The sequence below is a fragment of the Geotrypetes seraphini genome, chromosome 5 (genome assembly GCF_902459505.1).
Source record: "Geotrypetes seraphini chromosome 5, aGeoSer1.1, whole genome shotgun sequence".
NCBI classification, from domain to species: Eukaryota; Metazoa; Chordata; class Amphibia; order Gymnophiona; family Dermophiidae; genus Geotrypetes; species Geotrypetes seraphini.
Window position 1 is genome coordinate 260,504,581 of NC_047088.1, and position 15,328 is coordinate 260,519,908.

A 15,328-nucleotide genomic window follows, 5' to 3' on the forward strand; every position below is an offset into this window, starting at 1 on the left:
AGGAAGGGAACGATAATTTATACCTGTGTGTATTCCTTAGGCAACAAGATCTAAGAGTACCGTAATCCAATGTAGAGGGATCAAAGAATCAAATACTCCATAGAGAAGTTTGAAAACAACACATCTTATGTTGGGTTTGCTTCCTGGTTGATGGTTGCTTTGTTGTGTAGGTGTGGTTGAATATGATCAAATGGTGATCAGACAGGGTTGGTGGTACAGGCTAGGGTTTGTGTAGTAATCAAAGTGTCTTTTTGAATAAAGATTAGGTCTAGAATGTGGCCCGCAGAGTGTCAGTGAGGGGACCATTTGCTGGAAGCCTAGGTCTGATTGTGAAGTGATAAAGTCTGCCAGGGCTCCGGTCTCATATGGGTAGCTTGCAAAGTTAAAGTCTCCAATTATGATGACTTGGTTGTATGAGAAATTTGCTAAGAATGGATAGTAGGTCTCTAAGATGGTCATTGGAGAGTGTGGTGCTCAGTATATCAACGCAAAGGTTATGACTCTGTTGTGACCCACTGAGAAGGTGATTCACATTAGTGAGTCTAGTGTGATGGCATCTTTCAGTCTTGGGTTGAGGTTGGGCTTAATGATAGAGGCTACACCTCCACCTCTAGTGTTGATGCATAAGCAAGCTATTGCTTGGTATCCTGGTAGGCACAGCATACCCAGGGTAGCTCCATCATTGTCTTAGAGCCAGGTTTCAATAATTAGGAAGATGTCCCAGAAGATTCATCAGTGTTTGAGAAACCTCCAGAGATTACAAACAGCCTTGCTGTATTCCTAGGCTGCATGGCCTGCGTTTGACCCTATGTACCAGAGCTGTTAGGGTAAGAACATAAGAACATAAGCAATGCTTCTGCTGGGTCAGATCAGAGGTCCATCATGCCCAGCAGTCCGCTCACGCGGCGTCCCATCAGGTCCAGGACCTGTATAGTAATCCTCTATCTATACCCTTCTATCCCCTTTTCCCTCAGGAAATTATCTAATCCTTTCTTGAACCCCAATACTGTACTCTGTCCTATCACACCCTCTGGAAGCGCATTCCAGATGTCCACCACCCTTTGGGTGAAGAAGAACTTCCTAGCATTGGTTCTGAATCTGTCCCCTCGTTCTTGTAGTTCTTGAAAGTTTGAAGAATCTGTCCCTCTCCACTTTCTCTATGCCCTTCATGATCTTGAAAGTCTCTATCATGTCCCCTCTAAGTCTCCACTTTTCCAGGGAAAAGAGCCCCAGTTTCTCCAATCTTTCAGCGTATGAAAGGTTTTCCATACCTTTTATCAATCGCGTTTCTCTTTTCGGAACCCTCTCGAGTATCGCCATGTCCTTCTTAAGGTACGGCGACCAGTATTGGACGCAGTACTCCAGATGCGAGCGCACCATTGCCCGATACAATGGCAGGATAACTTCTTTCGTTCTGGTTGTAATACCTTTCTTGATTATACCTAGCATTCTATTCGCCTTCTTAGCAGCCGCTGCGTACTGTGCCAACAGCTTCATTGTCTTGTCCACTATTACCCCCCAAGTCCCTTTTTTGGGTACTCTCACCCAATAATAGCCCTCCCATCGTATAGCTGTACTTCGGGTTTCTGTTTCTTACATGTAAGATTTTACATTTCTCTTCATTGAACTTCATCTGCCATCTCGTCGCCCACTCCCCTAGTTTGTTCAGGTCCCTTTGTAAATCTTCACAGTCCTCTTTAGTCCTAGCCCCACTAAATAGTTTGGTGTCGTCTGCGAATTTTATTACTTCACATTTCTTCCCTGTTTCTAGATCATTTATAAATACATTGAACAGCAGCAGTTCGAGCATCAACCCCTGCGGAACACCACTTGTGACCCTCCTCCAGTCCGAGTAGTGGCCCTTCACTCCTACCCTCTGCTTCCTACCTGCCAACCAATTCTTGATCCATCTGTGTACGTCTCCTTCCACCCCATGGTTCTTCAGTTTCCGAAGTAGGCGTTCATTGGGTACCTTGTCAAAGGCTTTTTGGGAAATCTAAGTATACGATGTCTATGGGGTCCCCTTTGTCCATCCGTTTGTTAATTTTTTCGAAGAAGTGAAATAAGTTCATTAGGCACGATCTTCCTTTGCAGAAGCCATGTTGGCTTGTTTTCATAAGTTTATTCCTTTCTAGATGCTCCTCGATGCTATCATTTATCAATGCTTCCGCCATTTTCCCCGGACCCGAGGTCAGACTTATCGGTCTGTAGTTCCCCGGGTCACCTCTTGATCCCTTTTTAAAGATGGGCGTAACATTGGCTATCTTCCAATCCTCCGGGATCACGCCTGTTTTCAGGGATAGATTACAAACTTGCTGTAGTAGTTCCGCTATTTCCTCCTTTAGTTCTTTCAATAACCTAGGGTGGATTCCATCCGGGCCCAGGGATTTGTCAGTTTTTAATCTTTCTATCTGCTTGTGTACGTCTTCAAGGATGTTAATTTTTCTGCTTGGTCTCCTTTGAAGATTTGTTCAGGTTCTGGTACGTTAGATGTGTCCTCTTTTGGAAATACTGACGAAAAGAACATATTTAGTCTTTCCCGCCACTTCTTTTTCCTCCTTCACCACTCCTTTCCTATCTCTGTCATCCAGCGGTCCCACCTCTTCCCTAGCCGGCTGCTTCCCTTTAACATATTTGAAGAACAGTTTAAACAGTAGCTCTTTAGGGGATTGGACTTCTTTCTAACTCTGAGAAGGTTAAAAATAGTTTAAGCTCAATCAACAGATCTAAACCAGTCAGATTTCAACAGATTTTCTCATGATATATTTGAAACACAACTGCTTAGGGCAACTTGCTCATTAAGACAAAAGCAAAGAGGAGCCATTTAAGAGATGCATTCTGGTACACTTCTGCAACAATTTGCACTTTTTTTTCCTATCATTTAAGTTGCACAATTGAGAATGTCTAACCTTTGTATCAGAGATGATGCTGGTATCAATTTTAAACACAGTGCAATAGGACTTTAGTTCAAGAAGGTGCAAAGTTAGTCCTTTGGGAAACTAAAGCAGAATTTCCTTCTCTACCAGAGCTTTGTCTGTATTTCCTTTTTTTAACACTTTTGCTGCCTTTCCTAACATTTCTCTCCATGCCCTTCATGTGATGATCAAGGGGCACAGCCACGAGGGGGAAGGGAGGCAGGTCTAGACACTGAGCTAAAGCTTTGCCAGCATTAATTCACCTCCAGTTCTTTGGCGAATTGCGGCCTTGCCGTAACGCCACCGAGAGAAGCAGCCTCGGCTGATAAGGTCCATTTGTGCAGATCGTAGGCAACACCAGTTTCCTCAGCTTATGCTAGACGCTGGTGTCATGACAGGTTCAAAACAGGCATGGGCGTGCAAAGCATTCAATGTAAAAAGCAGCAGTTAAGCCTGAAAATATTCTTCTGCCAAGTGAAACTATCTGGAATGCATCATCAAGCACTTTCTAATTTTGAAGGAAATAATAACAATAACGGCTTTTAATTGGGCAGCTCACCTTCTTAACTCTTTGCATGCTGCCTTCCTGTAGATCCCTGCTATATATCAGTGTGGATATCAGAGATTTGTTTCACCCACACCTGACTCTTGTTTTTACTGTTTGTTTCTTTACTAGAATCATTTTGTCAGTCACGAGAGCAATTTTCCAACTGCATTTCATCAGGAACCTGTTTGAATTATACCACTCGGGTCCCCTGACGCAGGGAACAAAACGGGGCCACGTTGGGACCCCCAAGTCCTGCTTAAGCTAAGTGTTATTTCAGCACATATTATAACATACAGTGACTCTCAAATACGTTAAAAATCTCTATTATAAAAGTTTTTTGAGACTGAGCTAAGCAATATTCTGTGGAGTTAGTGATCAAAGTTTTTATAAAACAACAATGACTGGAAGGTGAACACTTCGCCCAAGGGAGGTTTTCAAGCCTTCCTTACAGAGTTCACATCTCTGAGTAATTTTATAAACTTTATTTTGATCACTCTCCATGAATTTTGTTACCAATGCGGGCCAGTTGAATGATTTGATATATCAGAAGCCAACAGGACCAGAAGCAAAGGTTTTGGTTTCTAAATGGAGGTAAAATTTCAATGAGTTTATCCCGTGTTAATTAGGTATAATGCATACCTAACATTTCTTATTGAGAAACGGTTAAATTATGGGGTTGATATCACTATGCATCACGATTTTTGTTCCTGGACAGTAAGGGGCTCATAATCAAAACAAAAATACATCTAAAAACCCACCCAAGTTGGCACTTGGATGACCTAAAAGACAGGTTGTCCATGTGACGATAATCAAAACAAGTTTTTAGATGTATCCAGAGACTTTTTAGGCCTCTGAATCCCGCTGTGCACTCAGAGCAGAAAGGGGCGATTTTGGAGGCGTGGTTAGAGCGGGATGTAGGCGGGATATGGTCTGACCCAGACGTAGTCGTCCTGAAGGAATAATCCAAGGTTTGACGAGACTGCTTAGATGGAACTTAGGCGATCTAAAACCAGGTACAAGAGCCCAAAAGGTATCCAAAGTGACCAGATAACAACTGCAGGGATAAACCAAAGACCCCCTCACACTCCCCCCCTCCCCCCATGTTCACTGAGCCCCCTCACACTGCCACAAAAATCTAAATAAAAACATACATACCTGCCTCCGGAATATCAGCACCTGGCATAGGACAGCCTAGTAGAGCTGCACAGAGGTGGCTTAAGTAATCTGGGTGGTGGGCTAGTGAACCATAGAGATGAGGACCCAGGCCCATAAGCCACTCTAACCACTACATTCATGGTGGAAAATGTGAGCCCACCAAAACTCCCAAATATCCCACTCTACTGCCCTATAGGTGCCACCTGCAGCCATAAGGGCTATTGGGGTTGTAGACAGGTGGGTATAGTGGGTTTTGAGGGCTTACCTTGACCTATAAGGAAGTTGCGGTAGGATGTTTATGTGGCACCCTTTTTGTGAAGTTCACAGCAGTGCTCTGAAAGGTGCCCCACTACTCTGTTGCCATGTCTGGGTGGCCAGTCCACCACAATGCTGGCCCCTCCCATATCCAAAAGGTCTTGTTCTGGAAGTTTCAGACTTGGGCGAATATTTGGATGAGAATATGGTATAAAGATAGACTTACTGGCATTCTGGATGATCAAACGCCTGGACGTACAGAGAGACAATTAAAAAAAAAAAAAATCCTTTGGCTGTATTTTTCGAGAATGGACATTTTGAGGCTGCCGACCTTGGGCGACTAGCGCCCTATGTCCAAAATGGACCTGGCCATTTCTTTCAATTATGCCCCTCCACGTGTAATTGCCTATTTGCTCATACCCAAAAAAGTATAAATAATAATAATAATAATAACTTTATTCTTGTATACCGCCATACCCAGTGAGTTCTAGGCGGTTCACATTAATTAAACATGGTTACATGCAGTTAAGTATTAATTGAACAGATTTGCATAGAGTTAAGTGTTAAATTGAACAGGGATGCAGGCAACTGAGTAGGTGAAATTGGGGAGTAGGATAGGGTGGATCGGGGGTGTGGGGATGGGGGCGAGATAAAAAAGGGGGGGAGGGGGGGTTCTTTGAGGAGGGGGCAATTAAGTATCGTGGCGTTGGAAGAGGTGTGTTTTGAGTAATTTTCTAAAGCTGAGGTAGGTTGGAGCCTCGAGGATTAATTGGGCTATCCATGGGTTTAGTTTGGCGGCCTGGAAGGCGAGGGTTTTGTCGAAGAATATATTGGAGTGACAGAGTTTTAGGGAGGGGAAGGCGAATAGCTGGATTCTGCGGGAGTTCTTGTTTCTGTGATTCAGGATGAAGTGTGGGATGATGTAGTTTGGGGCTAGGCCGAATGCCTATTATAGACTGGGAAAATCCCTTCTCTTCAGAATCACAGGTCTTTGGAACGACCTTACTACCCCGCTGCGGAACCTGGGCTCCCTCCAATTATTCCGCAAGCAACTGAAAACCTGGCTTTTCACCAAAATGTAATTCTATCCCCTCTTACTCTTCTCTTCTATATATAAGTTCATGTAAACCTTTTTTTTTCCTTCTCTTCCTATATTTTAAATTCTTCTAAACCGTGCCGAGCTCCACAACATCCGTGGAGATGATGCGGTATATAAACTTAAGGTTTAGTTTAGTTTAGTTTATTTCCATAAAACTTTGCTTTTGTGATAGTCAATTTTTGCAATTTACCTATTTAAAATGTGAAAACACCATATTTTCATCTTTTCATAAAGTCATGAAAAACAACAAATGAATCATAATCAACATGTATTTATATTGAAGTTATATAAAAATGGCTGCAGATTTAGAAGTGAGTAGTTTTTTGTGATTATATTGTAAGTCACTTTCACGAATCGGCCCCCAGATCCAAGTTTATTGCAATTTTCATATACTGCCTTATCGGGATTCAAAGCGGTACAGGACAATGGTCAATAAACGAGACAAACGAATCTACAAGACATACTGCAACGAGAGGAGATGTCTAAATTAGATTGTAAGCTCTTCTGAGCAGGGACTGTCTATTGTATGTTAAAATGTACAGTGCAGTAGTAGTAGTTTACCCCTTCCCTAATGCCGGCCCTGATTCTCATTACCCCCGCTCAGCTTAGGAGACCTCGGGCTCGTCCTCTTCTTGTGTCTGGGAAACCATTGCATCTCTGCACTGTTCAGAAGGAAGCATAAGTGATACCGTGAAATTTAAAGCTTTTATGGCTTGGCCCAAGTTCGATTCTCTGCCTTCTGCTGTGATCTTAGACTCAGGAGAATCTTTGAAAATTGAGTTTTCTTCGTTAATACTGGGTATTGTTGTCGATTCTTCACTTACATTTAAGGACCAACTAAATTCGCTTATTAAAAAGTGTTTTTTTTCAGCCTCCGTGCTCTGAGAAGAGTGAGAGCGCTTTTTCACCAACAACACTTCTCTGTGTTGGTTCAATCAATCATTTTGTCAAGGCTGGATTACTGCAATTCAGTGTATTTGGGTCTTTCAAAGGTCAGTCTGCAGAGACTTCAATTAATACAGAACACTGCAGCTAAACTTATTTTTGGTAAGAGTAAATTTGATCACGTAACCCCTCTGCTCAAGGAATTCCATTGGCTTCCAGTGTACAGTCAAACATTGGTTTGCGAGCATAATTTGTTCCAGAAGCAAGCTTGTAATCCAAAGCACTCGTATATCATAGCGAATTTCCCCATAAGAAATAATGGAAACTCAGACGATTCGTTCCACAAGCCAAAAACTTTAATACAAAATACTTTATTGCAAGAACAGTCACTACACTCCAGCAACATCAGAGAGAGAAGAACCATCGGCTCAGCTGTGATGATGTGACGCGTGTATACTGTATGTACTCGTATTGCAACACTTTGCTCGTTTAGAACAGTCACTACACTCTTGCAGCGTCAGAGAGAGGAGAACCATCGGCTCAGTTGTAATGGTGTCACGCGTGTATACTGTATGTACTCGTATTGCAAGACCTCGCTCGTTTAGAACAGTCACTACACTCCTGCAGCGTCAGAGAGAGAAGAACCATCGGCTCAGTTGTGATGATGTGACGCGTGTATACTATATGTACTCGTATTGTAAGACTTTGCTCGTTTAGAACAGTCACTACACTCCTGCAGCGACAGAGAGAGAAGAACCATCGGCTCAGTTGTAATGGTGTCACGCGTGTATACTGTATGTACTCGTATTGCAAGACTTTGCTCGTTTAGAACAGTCATTAGACTCCCGCAGCGTCAGAGAGAGAAGAACCATCGGCTCAGTTGTGATGATGTGACGCGTGCATACTGTATGTACTCGTATTGCAAGACCTCGCTTGTTTAGAACAGTCACTACACTCCCACAGCGTCGGAGAGAGAAGAACCATCGGCTCAGCTGTGATGATGTGACACGTGTATACTGTATGTACTCATATTGCAAGACCTTGCTTGTTATCAAGTTGCAATCCAAGGTTTTACTGTATCTCCAAATTCAATCGAAGTGCATTTGTATTGCATTTAAGATCCTATTTGGCATTTTTGCCACTTTGATTCCTTTAGACTAGAATGTTCATAGATCTCATCTTGCCAGAAGTTCTCAAAAATTAAAACTTACATTTCCCTCTCTCAGTGGTAAAAACAGAACCTTTAAGAGATTTAGTCATTCTTTTGCTTTTAAATCAACTGAATTCTGGAATGCTTTACCGCTTACATTAAGAAGTTTAGGTTTTTTTGCTTTATTCCGGAAAATTCTGAAAACTTTTTTGTTTGCTAAACATTTTGGAAATTAACTATTTCAGTCTACTTTTTCTTGTCAAATTTATGTACAGTGGTACCTTGGTTTACAAGCATAATTCGTTCCAGAAGCATGCTCGTAATCCAAAGTACTCGTATATCAAAGCACATGTCCCCATAGAAAATAGTGGCAACGTAGACGATTCATTCCAGAACCCAAAAGGTGGCCCAGAAGTCTGTACCTGTCGGGGGCCGGATGCTGCAGTGCCGTCTCCTCCATCCGCCTCCTCTGTCCGTCATCCGCTGAAGAACCCCGCAGTGCCGCTTTGGAGGGATGCCTCTTCCGTCCGACGGCCAGCCTTCCACTTCGGGGGGCCTTCCGCATGTTGGAGAGCCTCTATCTGAGCCTACGCAGCCGAGTGCCGTCCCACCTGCACGTTGCGTATGACACGCACAACGTCGATGATTGACAGCTGAGTGCAGGTGGGATGGCACTCAACTGTGTAGGCTCAGATAGAGGCTCTCCAACATGCGGAAGGCACCCGACGTGGAAGGCTGGCCGGCGGACGGAAGAGGAATCCCCTGAAGCGGCGCTTCCTGCAGTGTAAGTGCTCGTTTATCGGGGCGGTGCTCGGTTTGCGAGACAAAAGTTTGCCGAGTGTTTTGCTCGTCTTGCAAAACACTCGCAAACCGCGTTACTCGCAAACCGAGGTTCCACTGTATTGTGTTTTACATTATTGTAAACCGAGTCGAGCTCCTCTTGGTTGATGCCTTGGCCTATAAAACTAAGGCCTCCTTTTACTACGCAGCTAGAACTAACGCCAACTCAATGCTGGTGTTAAGGTCCAGTGCATGCGGCAATTCAGCGCATGCTATTCTGTGCGTTAATGCCCTAACGCAGTTTAGTAAAAGGAGCCCTAAGTTTTACTTTAGTTTAAAGAATTGTTGATGGATCAGGACATTTATTGAAAAAAAAAAATTGTCTTTTCCATACCAGTTCTGCTCAGATCAAATTTTGCCTCCTTTCCCCTTTTTTTTCAGCAACTGTATTTGTTATTTTCTACTTAGCTCTCTGGACTTTTTCCTAGGATGACATCTGAGATCATAGCCCCCTCTTCTGGTGTCGACTGGATGCAAGCCACAGAAAGGCTGAAGATTTCTCGCTGGTCCATGGTTAATCCACAATTGACTCCAGGGGATCCCGATTTATCTCCGTGGAAAGGAGGGCAATTATCCACTGGTTCTTACGACTGGTTAATTAAATCTTCAATAGAGATAACAAGTTTGAGGGACAGCTCGGAGCACGCACGTTAAGGAAGATAGGCATGAAATCATATTAATTTGGTTTAATTTAAGAACTTATAGTCCATCTTTTCCAAAATTATTATTGCAAAGCAGATTCCAGGAGCAGTGAAAATAAAATACATTTAGGGCTCCTTTCACAAAGGTGCACTAGGGCCTTAATGCGCGGTAGATTTTCGGCTACCGCGCACTATAGCGCGCGGTAATTTTGTGCGTGCGCTAAGAACCCTAGCGCACCTTCGTAAAAGGAGCCCTTAAAAACAAAGGTAAATCCATAATGGACATCGCTACAAAAATCAACATTTTGCATGCTCGAGTAGGTCTTACAAAATTGTACAACCTAGCAACATAGGAGGGTCCTCTAGCTACGAGAAAGCTGAAAACGCAATTATTTGTTGAGGCATTTCTTTGAGCATTTGACCTATTGCAAGGATTGAATCTTTCTGCTTTTGTTTTTATCTGTTTTGACCTGTTTCAATATTTAATGTATGTAATTTTATTGTAAACCGTTTTGGAATAAAACGGTATAGAAATTTTTAAAATAAATATACAAGGTGAGCTACGTCGTGAAAACTATGCTGGTATTATACTGTATAAAAGGCTTAATAAATATAGAAACGTGGAGGGGCATAATAAAAGAAAACGTCTAAGTCCCCTTTTGGCCTAAGTAAGACCTAAACACTGAAAGTAGCAGCAGGGAAAATGTCCATTCTCAAAAAAAACGTCCACAATGAGGGTGGTTTTTTTTTTTTTTTTTTTTTGAGAATGGCCTGTCTCTATGTTCAGCAGTTTAATTGCACAGACCCCCCCACTACGTCTAACCTTAGAACACATTATCAACCATAAAATTGCCCAAGTTCCAAACGCCCAAAACAAGACCTAAAAGCTGGATTCTGTAACCAGCGTCTGTCAAAAACAACACTGGTTACAGAATTCCCCCTCCCTCCCACCGCAACGATCGCGGCAGGAGAAATGCCCAATTTCTCCTGCCATGATCGCAATCCACCTCCCCTCCAAAACTCCGGCAATACCGGCAGGAGGGAACCCAACCCCTCCTGCTGAGGCATGAGCCCTCGAACCCTCCTGAATCCCTCAAATACGGGCAGGAGGGATCCCAGGCCCTCCTGCTGAGGCCCCCCCTCTCTGACCCCTCCATCCCGACAATACCAGCAGGAAGGAGCTGAACCCCTCCTGCCGGAAGGTGACCCCCCTCAAATATGGGCAGGAGGGATCCCAGGCCCATGGTGCACCCCCATGTGCCCCCCCCCACCCTGACAATACCAGAAGGAGGGAGCCCAACCCTCCTGCTGGAAGGCGACCCCACTACACCTGTGGTGGGGGGTGGGCAGGTTGCCAGGGCTGCTGAACTGATCAAGGCAGGCGTGATCAGCTCAGCGGCCCCTATAATTAGAACTTTTTAAAGTTTTAATTATAAGCCCCATAATGTTCTATGACATCACAATGCAAGTGTTAAGAGCCATAGGGAGAGAAGGCGATAGTGGATGCTGCAGATGAGCAGACTAGATGGGCCATTTGGCCTTTAAATGCCATCATATTTCTACCTATAACATTCCCGTAGGAGAGAAAATGCAGTTTACAAATACTGTAGCTTGGGGTTGTTGTTTTTTTTTCCCCTTTTAAAACAAGTTCCTACCTATAGACTTAGAACTAAAAATGTTGCCTAGGGGCATCGTCCGCTAATGAAGACATTCTCAAGTGACAGATTCCTGTTCTGTGCCCAGATGTACCAAAAATTCAAGAGAGAGAAAGAGAGAGTTTAACAAGAAATACAAATATTACACAAGGTCCATCATCACCTTGTTTGTAACAAATTCAGACAGTATTGTTTCAATTCTGTACAATCACCTCTTTGTTGCAATAACATGGAATGAGCCAGCGAATACCCACCGAGCCATGCAAAGTATGCAAAAAATGTGAGATTCAACGTAGATCTCTTGTTTATGTCTGGTAATCGTGCTGTATACGGTATATGGAAGTACTGGCTAAAGAGTAAAAAGCATGAAAATATACACTTCTCTCTCCGTATTCCATTCCATTCCATTCCATTCCATTAGTGATTTCTATTCCGCCATTACCTTACGGATCAAGGCGGATTACACAAGAGTTGTCAGGAGGTTACAAGAGTTGTAACATTACATAACAATTGTCGAGAACTTAAGAATTGCATAAGAATTGTCGAGAAGTTAAGGAGCAGCATGTTGGGTAATTAGAAACATTTTAGATTAGATATGGGTGGAGTGTGTGGTAGGTGGAGTTAGGGAAGGAACAGTGATAGGGGATTAACAGAACCGCAAAAAACTTTTTCATATGTCATTCGCTGTTTTCTATTAAAAACCATTGTGAATATGGTGAAAGCGCGAATAATATGGTGGGAGACCTGGCCTGTTCTGAACGGTGAAGAAAGGGCCGGGAATTGGTGATTTTCTCTGTAAATGCGAATCAGTGATTTCTCTATGCAAGTTGATGTGATTTGGGGGGAGGAGCCAGCAATCTAAAAACCGTGAATAATCGAAACCGCAAATGCTGAAACCGTGAATACGGAGGAAGAAGTGTAATAGGCAGTGGCAGCTGAAAATGGGCCCTAGAGTTTACTGGGGGTCCTGAGAAGGTGTCTTGATAAGAATGAGACTTAGGGCTCCTTTTATGAAGGTGCACTACCATTTTTAGCGCACACAGATTAGTGCACGTGCTAGCTGAAAATCTACCGCCTGCTTAAAAGGAGGGGGTAGCAGCTAGCGCACGCGGCAATTTAGCGCACGCTATTCTGCGTGTTAAGGCCCCAATGCACCTTCGTAAAAAGAGCCCTTAGGTAAGTTCCAAATCACTTAACATTCTGATTACTTGGTAAGTTCCAAAATTGATTACTGTAATGCTTACAAATCACTCAAAATGCCTCTATCAAACTAATCCTGAAAGCTAAGAAATTTGACCACGAGTGTGAGGACCTGCAAAGGGACCTGGACAAGCTGGAAAACTGGGCAAACAAATGGCAAATGCGCTTTAACGTGGAAAAATGCAAGGTCATGCATTTAGGGAAAAAGAACCCATTGTTCAACTACAAATTGGGGGGGGGGGGGCATTGTTGGGAGACAGCAGACTTGAGAGAGACTTGGGTGTGCTGGTGGATGCATCACTGAAGCCATCTGCACAGTGCGCAGCAGCCTCGAAAAAAGCCAACAGGATGCTGGGCATCATAAAGAGGGGCATAACAACCAGGACGCGGGAAGTCATCATGCCATTGTATCGAGCGATAGTGCATCCACATCTGGAATACTGCGTTCAGTATTGGTCGCCGCACCTCAAGAAGGACATGGCGGTACTTGAGAGAGTCCAAAGGAGAGCAACGAAACTGATAAAAGGGCTGGAACACTGCCCATACGCCGAGAGGTTGGATAGGCTGGGGCTCTTCTCTCTGGAAAAAAGGAGGCTCAGGGGAGATATGATAGAGACCTTCAAGATCATGAGGGGCATAGAGAGGGTGGATAGGGACAGATTCTTCAGATTGAAGGGGACAACAGGTACGAGGGGGCATTCGGAGAAACTGAAGGGAGATAGGTTCAAAACAAATGCAAGGAAGTTTTTTTTCACCCAAAGGGTCGTGGACACTTGGAATGCGCTACCGGAGGAAGTGATCAGGCAGAGTACGGTACAGGGATTCAAACAGGGATTGGACGGATTCCTGAGGGATAAAGGGATCGTGGGATAATGAGAGAGGTGCTGGGATGTAACGCAGGTATAGAAAGCTAACCAGGTAATAAGTATAGAAACCCAACCAGGTCGTGCATGTGCAAGACCGGAGGGTTAGGACTTCGATGGGAAGATAGGACTCAATGGGAAACCAAGGTGGCAAGGGGGCCCCTTCTGGTGATTCAGACAGGTCGTGACCTGTTTGGGCCGCCGCGGGAGCGGACTGCTGGGCAGGATGGACCTATGGTCTGACCCGGCGGAGGCACTGCTTATGTTCTTATGTCTCCTAAAAAAAAAACCTCATTGGCTCCCACTATCCTATCGTATAATCTATAAAATTTACCTGCTTACTCTCAAGTCTCTCCTTGATCATACCCCAGCCTTCATTGATAGACTCTTGATCCCATATGCCCCGGCCAGAACACTTAGATCCAGCGATCGACACTTACTGACAGTCCCCTCCCTTATAATCATCAATACACATCGTCAATTCATTTTCTCGGTCATGGCGCCTCAAACATGGGATTCCCTACCCATTCACTTAAGGGAAGAGCATCTCTTAGATAAATTTAAAAGCAAGTTAAAATGCTTTCTTTTGACTGCTAATGCACTAGCTTTCACCGATCTCTGATCTATCTCGAGCCTTTTTGTTTTAACCCTCCCTGTTGTTTATTCCCTATTTGTCTTTCTTTCTATCAAAAATTGTATTTCTTTCTCCCTCTTTCCCAATCAGTAGCATATGTCCTGTGCAGTAAAGGGGAGGGGTTCCCCGGGGGGGGGGGGAGTTCCCCACTCACACCCCGCTTCAGAGCTCTTTAAAACTAAGTTTTCCCATGGCGCGCTGGTATCTTGCGCTGAAATGTCTGCCCTCCATTGTCAGCGCGCTGGTGTCTCATGCGCGACTGACTATGAACCCTGAAAACAGAGGAAAGGAGATAGATGGTGGAAAAAGGGATGGAGGGAGGGAAAAGAAAGGGAGAGAAGTTGGACTCAAGGGGTAGTGTGGAAGGAGGGGATAGAAATATTATATAGGAGGGTAGTTGGGAAGAGAAAGGGAGAGATGCTGGATCCTGAGGTGGTGGGTAAGGAGGGAGAGATGCTGGATGAAAGGGTAGTTGAGAAAAGGAGAGATGGTGGATCTGGGGGATGATAGGATCCATTGCTACAGCTACTCTTTCATTCTTCAGGCCGCCAGCAGCATGAGTGAAGTAAACACGCTGCCTTTCGCGGCTGGAAGCTTTCCTTTTGCTACTGCTTCCTGGTCCCGCTTAAGCTCGAAACAGTGGCAGAGGGAAAGCTTCACTCACACCGCTAGTGGGCAGAAAAGTGCAAGTTTACTGCCTTATTGGATCCCATGGAGGACAGGAAAGCAGGGGGTGGGGGTCGCTGGAAGATTGTGGGGGCAGGTATGGTCATTAGAGAAATGCTGGACTGCAGGGATGAAGATGAAAAAAAGGAAAGATGCCAGACTTCTGGGGGAGGGAAGGGAAATGGAAGGGGAAGACAGAGCTGGATGATGCATGACAAGCATGGAGAAAAAAGAAAATGTCAAATGGGCAGGAGACCCTGGAAAGAGAGTTATCAGAAGACAGACAGAAACCAGATCCTGGGACCAACATGATTTGAATAATGACCAGATAACATAAGGTATAAAAAATATTTTTATTTTCGGTTTTATGATTACAATATGCCAGATTTGTAATGTGTATCCTGCCAGAGCTGGTGTTAAGACAGCAAGCGTGAACCAGAACCTAATAGAGAGAGAGGAAAAGTCTTTTTTGTTTGTTTATTTTGTTTACACTACAGTGCCAGTGTGGGTAGGAGAGGGCAAAGGAGGTGGGGTGGGTGAAGATGCTACAAAATAAATCTGCCAGGATGTTTGAAAAAAAAAAAAAAAAACCCAACAAAAAAAACCACCCAATTGGGCAGGAAAAGAGAATCGAATCGAAAAATCAATTCAATAGGCTAAATTGAATTGAATTGAAAATGGTTTTTTCTCTGAATCGGGCAGCAGTAGTGGCCAGAGGATGGTGGTAAAGCACTGAGTTACCTGCAGAGTGAAGTAGCCAAGTAGGTAGAGCAAGGGCTTGACATCCAGGGGAGCCTGCTTCAAATCCCAGTGCGACTCCTTG